Source organism: Oncorhynchus keta, chromosome 15 (assembly GCF_023373465.1).
Source record: "Oncorhynchus keta strain PuntledgeMale-10-30-2019 chromosome 15, Oket_V2, whole genome shotgun sequence".
NCBI lineage: Eukaryota > Metazoa > Chordata > Actinopteri > Salmoniformes > Salmonidae > Oncorhynchus > Oncorhynchus keta.
Genome location: NC_068435.1, coordinates 2,181,623 through 2,188,406, shown reverse-complemented (window position 1 = coordinate 2,188,406; position 6,784 = coordinate 2,181,623). Strand labels below are relative to the sequence as shown.

The 6,784-nt window shown below is 47.2% G+C and overlaps 1 protein-coding gene across 2 annotated transcripts in view; it reads left to right on the top strand.

Moving 5' to 3' along the window:
* LOC118381038 (E3 ubiquitin-protein ligase RING2) overlaps positions 1-6,784 on the top strand; it is a 130,709-nt gene that overhangs the window by 43,607 nt on the left and 80,318 nt on the right. The window lies entirely within an intron of this gene.

Below are 6,784 nucleotides of genomic sequence, written 5' to 3'. Positions count from 1 at the left end.
ATTAAAGAGACCAGAAACAGACTGGTACCCAGGCTATATTAAAGAGACCAGAAACAGACTGGTTTCAGTCTCCGACCGTCAGCTTGTTCAGCCGTTTGTGCTTCTGCATGTCACGTGTAGTCTTCTGTCATGTAGTCCTCACGTGCACTCTTTTTTCCCCCCCACGTCACCACACTGCCCTCAGCTCTGTCTGTCTGTGTCCTCTGGTTGAGCACTGTCTTAAGTAGCTGTCTAACTGCTTCTGCACAAGAGGGAAAAGACACAACCTCTTTAAAATGAATTGTTTTGTTTCTTTCCTTTTACACTCCTCCCTCTCCTTCCTCTTTTACCATCTCCTCCATCTCTCTTCTTCCTCCCTTTATTTCTCCCCCTCGTCCTGCCCTCCCTCTATCTCTCCGTCTTTGTCCTGTCCTCTCTCCCCTCTTTGTCTTGTCCTCTCTCCCCTTTGTCCTGTCCTCTCTCCCTCTTTGTCCTGTCCTCTCTCCTCTTTGTCCTGTCCTCTCTCCTCTTTGTCCTGTCCTCTCTCCCTCTTTGTCCTGTCCTCTCTCCCTCTTTGTCTTGTCCTCTCTCCCTCTTTGTCTTGTCCTCTCCCTCTTTGTCCTGTCCTCTCCCCTCTTGTCCTGTCCTCTCTCCCTCTTTGTCCTGTCCTCTCTCCCCCTTTGTCCTGTCCTCTCTCCCTCTTTGTCCTGTCCTCTCCCCTCTTTGTCCTGTCCTCTCTCCCTCTTTGTCTTGTCCTCTCTCCCTCTTTGTCTTGTCCTCTCTCCCTCTTTGTCCTGTCCTCTCTCCTCTTTGTCCTGTCCTCTCTCCCTCTTGTCCTGTCCTCTCTCCTCTTTGTCCTGTCCTCTCCCTCTTGTCCTGTCCTCTCTCCCTCTTTATCCTGTCCTCTCTCCCTCTTTGTCCTGTCCTCTCCCCCTCTTTGTCCTGTCCTCTCCCCTCTTTGTCCTGTCCTCTCTCCCTCTTTGTCCTGTCCTCTCTCCCTCTTTGTCCTGTCCTCTCTCCTCTTTGTCCTGTCCTCTCTCCCTCTTTGTCCTGTCCTCTCTCCCTCTTTGTCCTGTCCTCTCTCCTCTTTGTCCTGTCCTCTCTCCCTCTGTCCTGTCCTCTCTCCCTCTTTGTCTTGCCCTCCTCCATCTCTCCCTCTTTGTCCTGTCCTCTCTCCCTCTTTGTCCTGTCCTCTCTCCCTCTTTATCCTGTCCTCTCTCCCTCTTTGTCTTGCCCTCCTCCATCTCTCCTCTTTGTCCTGTCCTCTCTCCCTTTGCTGTTGCACCAGTCGCCAGAACCCAAAGGAAGTGAGTCCCAGCCCACTCCAGTGACCAATAGGGGAGCTTCTGGGGTCTCATCTAACAGCTGATAGGCTGGGGGGCTCCGTCCAGGTACTGGGCAGTGGTTGTAGTCCCTCGATGATAAACACTGTCTTCATTCTTTCTACTGTATGTCTTTCTTTTCCATTTTCTCTTCCCTCTGTTCTTTTTCTGTTTCTGTTTGCACCAGGTCTCTATTTCAGTCACTTCCCTATAGGCTGAAACCGTATTCAATCACACCTAACCGGCCCAACGTATCTGTATAGTACCCACAATGCTCTGGTTTCTTCTTCATGTGTCTAGTATTTTTAGCAGCTCTCCTCAGAAAACGTAGCGTTTTTACCAATCCATCACACGATGTTATTAAGTGGCTTCTTTTCTATTGACAGGAACTCTGTTAACTTCTGCTTCACTTTATAAAGTGCTCTTTTTGTCATCAACTAGCTGACGTTATACAGTTCCTGTAGTCTAGTTTGCGCGCAATTAGTGCTGTTGTCCCACTAATGCCCTGGTGTCTGGTGTCTGGCTCACAAGGTCCCCACCGTTTGGAGTTAGCTGAACGGGCCTGCAATTCCGATACCGGGATCGATATGACAACTACCAGTGAAAATAGAGGGCGCCAAATTCAAACAGAAATCTCATAATTACAATTCCTAAAACATAGGTGTGTCTAATATAATTTTAAAGCTTTTTCTTTGTTAATCCCACCAAAGTGTCCGATTTCAAATGGGCTTTTCAGCGAAAACACTACAAACGATTTTGTTAGGTCTCCACCAAACCACAATAAGCACAGCCATTTTCCAGCCAAATATAGCATTCAAAAAGCATAAATAAAGATAATTCAAGGTTAGTGATTCATTTTATCTTCATCAGATGACACTCATAGGACTTCACACAATACATGCATGTTTTGTTTGATAAAGTTCATATTTAATTAAAAATCTGAGTTTACATTGGCGTGTTAGATTCACGAGTTCCAAAACATCAAGTGATTTTGCATAGCCACATCGTTTCAACAGAAATACTCATCATAAATGTAGATGATAATACAAGTTATACACATGGAATTATAGATATACCTCCTTAATGCAAACCGCTGTGTCAGATTTCAAAAAAAGTTTACGGAAAAAGCAACCCATGCAATAATCTGAGACGGCGCCAGAACAGTAGCCAAATTTGCCTCCATGTTGGAGTCAACAGAAACCAGAAAATACATGATAAATGTTTCTTACCTTTGATGAACTTCATCAGAATGCAGTCCTAGAAATCCTAGGTCCACAATAAATGCTTGATTTGTACGAAAATGTCCGTTATTTATGTCCAATTAGCTACTTTGGTTAGCGGGTTTGGTAAACAATTCCAAAGTCACAAAGCGCGTCCACTATAACGTGACGAAATGTCCAAAAGTTCCGTAACAGTCAGTAGAAACATGTCAAACGATGTACTGAATCAGTCTTTAGAATGTTGTTTACATGCATCTTGAATAACGTAAAGTCAACAACACAATGGAAAAGTTTGTTTACAGTGTGTGCAAATGAGGTGAGATAAGGGAGGTAAGGCAATAAATAGGCCATTGTGGCAAAATAATTACAATTTAGCAATTAAACACGAGTGATAGATGTGCAGATGAGCAAGTAGAGATACTGGGTGCAAAGAGCAACATATATATATGTGTGTGTATATATATATTGTGTGATATGAGTAATGAAAGATACTTAAACATTATTAAAGTGGCATGTTTTAAAGTAGCCAGTGATTGGGTCTCAATGTAAGCAGCAGCCATTTGAGTTACTGGTGGCTGTTTAACAGTCTGATGGCCTGGAGATAGAAGCTGTTCTTCAGTCTCTCTGAGTTACTGGTGGCTGTTTAACAGTCTGATGGCCTGGAGATAGAAGCTGTTCTTCAGTCTCTCTGAGTTACTGGTGGCTGTTTAACAGTCTGATGGCCTTGAGATAGAAGCTGTTTAACAGTCTGATGGCCTGAGATAGAAGCTGTTTAACAGTCTGATGGCCTTGAGATAGAAGCTGTTCTTCAGTCTCTCTGAGTTAGTGGTGGCTGTTTAACAGTCTGATGGCCTTGAGATAGAAGCTGTTCTTCAGCCTCTGATGAGTTACTGGTGGCTGTTTAACAGTCTGATGGCCTGAGATAGAAGCTGTTTAACAGTCTGAAAGGCCTTGAGATAGAAGCTGTTCTTCAGTCTCTCTGAGTTACTGGTGGCTGTTTAACAGTCTGATGGCCTTGAGATAGAAGCTGTTTAACAGTCTGATGGCCTTGAGATAGAAGCTGTTTAACAGTCTGATGGCCTTGAGATAGAAGCTGTTTAACAGTCTGATGGCCTGGAGATAGAAGCTGTTTAACAGTCTGATGGCTTTGAGATAGAAGCTGTTCTTCAGTCTCTCTGAGTTACTGGTGGCTGTTTAACAGTCTGATGGCCTGGAGATAGAAGCTGTTCTTCAGTCTCTGAGTTACTGGTGGCTGTTTAACAGTCTGATGGCCTGAGATAGAAGCTGTTCTTCAGTCTCTCTGAGTTACTGGTGGCTGTTTAACAGTCTGATGGCCTGGGAGATAGAAGCTGCTTAACAGTCTGATGGCCTTGAGATAGAAGCTGTTCTTCAGTCTCTCTGAGTTACTGGTGGCTGTTTAACAGTCTGATGGCCTTGAGATAGAAGCTGTTCTTCAGTCTCTCGGTCCCAGCTTTGATGCACCTGTACTGACCTCGCCTTCTGGATGATAGCGGGGTGAACAGGCAGTGGCTCGGGTGGTTGATGTCCTTGACAATCTTTTTGGCCTTCCTGTGACATCGGGTGGTGTGGGTGTCCTGGAGGGTTTTGGGTGACAAGACAAATTTCTTCAGCCTCCTGAGGTTGAAGAGGTGCTGCTGCTCCTTCTTCACCACACTGTCTGTGTGGGTGGACCATTTCAGTTTGTCTGTGATGTGTACGCCGAGGAACTTAAAACTTTCCACCTTCACAGCTGTCCCTTCAATGTGGATGGGGGGGCGGGGGTGCTCTCTGCTGTTTCCTGAAGTCCACGATCATTTCCTTTGTTTGACGTTGAGTGAGAGGTTGTTTTCCTGGCACCGCACTCTGAGGGCCTCACCTCCTTCCTGTAGGCCGTCTCGTCGTTGTTGGTAATCAAGCCTACCACTGTAGTGTCGTCTGCAATCTTGATGATTGAGTTGGAAGCGTGCATGGCCACGTAGTCGTGGGTGAACAAGGAGTACAGGAGAGGGCTGAGAACGCACCCTTGTGGGGCCCCAGTGTTGAGGGTCAGCGAAGGGAGATGTTTCCTACCTTCACCACCTGGGTGTGGCCCGTCATGAAGACCCACTTTCACAGGGCCTCGAGCTTGATGATGAGCTTGGAGGGTACTATTTTGTTGGAAGGCTATAATCAATGAAGAGCATTCTTACATAGGTATTTCTCTGTCCAGATGGGATAGGGCAGTGTGCAGTGTGATGGTCTGTGGACCTGTTATGAAAACTGAAGTGGGTTTCGGGTGTCCAGTAAGGTGGAGGTGATATGATCCTTAACTAGCCTCAAAGCACTTCATGACAGAAGTGAGTCATTTAGTTACAAAATGCTCCCAATGTTCCAGTAGTCCTACTGCCTCTGACCAGTTTAACAAGACGGGGTTACGGCTGTTATAGCAGCAATGTTCCAACATCTAGTGGAAAGCCTTCCCCAGCAGAGTGGAGGCTGTTATAGCAGCAATGTTCCAACATCTAGTGGAAAGCCTCCCACAAGAGAGGAGGCTGTTATAGCAGCAATGTTCCAACATCTAGTGGAAAGCCTTCCCAGAAGAGTGGAGGCTGTTATAGCAGCAATGTTCCAACATCTAGTGGAAAGCCTCCCCAGAAGAGTGGAGGCTGTTATAGCAGCAATGTTCCAACATCTAGTGGAAAGCCTTCCAGAAGAGTGGAGGCTGTTATAGCAGCAATGTTCCAACATCTAGTGGAAAGCCTCCCCAGAAGAGAGGAGGCTGTTATAGCAGCAATGTTCCAACATCTAGTGGAAAGCCTTCCAGAAGAGTGGAGGCTGTTATAGCAGCAATGTTCCAACATCTAGTGGAAAGCCTTCCCAGAAGAGTGGAGGCTGTTATAGCAGCAATGTTCCAACATCGTAGCAAACGAGAGAACAAGTCCATATTAATGCCCATGATTTTTAAATTAGATGTTGGAGGAGCAGGTGTCCACATACTTTTGGTCATGTAGTTTAGTGTTAGTGATATGACATATATTTATGACCACAGTAAGCCACCATTTTCTAACATCTAACTTTCCATGATGCTCCCTGCAGGTGATGAGTTCGACCAATGGGGAGCTGAATACAGACGATCCGACTGCGGGCCACCCAACGCCCCCATCACCGCCCCGGCCGAGGTGGAGGTGGCCGATGACACAGTAAGATGGACGCCCCCCCCTCCTCCCTTCGTCCCCTCGTCCTTCCTCTGTCCTCCTTCCTCCGCCCTCACCCCCCCACCCTCCCTCTGTCCCTCCTTCCTCCGCCCCTCGCCCCCCCACCCTTACTCTGTCCCTCCTTCCTCCGTCCCCGCCCCTCCCTCCCCTTCCTCTGCCCTCCGTCTCCTCTGTCCTCCGTCCCCATGCCCTCTTCCCCAACACTCACTGCTCTAAAAATGAAGATGAAAGATGAAAATAAGCCCAGGGCTAGTACTTTTCAGACGGTGCTAATTGATATGTCCAGCTAGCCCGAAAGACCAGTGAGAAGTAGACTTTTCAAACATCTCAATGGAACAGCTTGTTGACCTGAATGTTACCGGGTATTCTAGGCCAGCTGGCCAACATGTCCATCCTCTGGCTAAGTGCCATGTATTAGTCCAGAATGTCGATGAATAAATACTGAAAAAGCATGGAAAAAAGCATGGCGTGGATTCTAAAGGTGTTGGAAAGCATGGGATGCTGGCCCATGTTGACTCTACAAGGTGTTGGAAAGCGTTCCACAGGGATGCTGGCCCATGTTGACTCTACAAGGTGTTGGAAAAAAGCGTTCCACAGGGATGCTGGCCCCATGTTGACTCTACAAGGTGTTGAAAGCTGCCCACAGGGATGCTGACCCATGTTGACTCTACAAGGTGTTGAAAGCGTTCCACAGGGATGCTGGCCCATGCTGACTCTACAAGGTGTTGAAAGCCGCCCACAGGGATGCTGGTCCATGTTGACTCTACAAGGTGTTGAAAGCGTTCCACAGGGATGCTGGCCCATGTTGACTCTACAAGGTGTTGAAAGCGTTCCACAGGGATGCTGGCCCATGTTGACTCTACAAGGTGTTGAAAGCGTTCCACAGGGATGCTGGCCCATGTTGACTCTACAAGGTGTTGAAAGCGCCCACAGGGATGCTGGCCCATGTTGACTCCTACAAGGTGTTGGAAAGCGTTCCACAGGGGGATGCTGGCCCATGTTGACTCTACAAGGTGTTGAAAGCATTCCACAGGGATGCTGGCCCCATGTTGACTCTACAAGGTGTTGA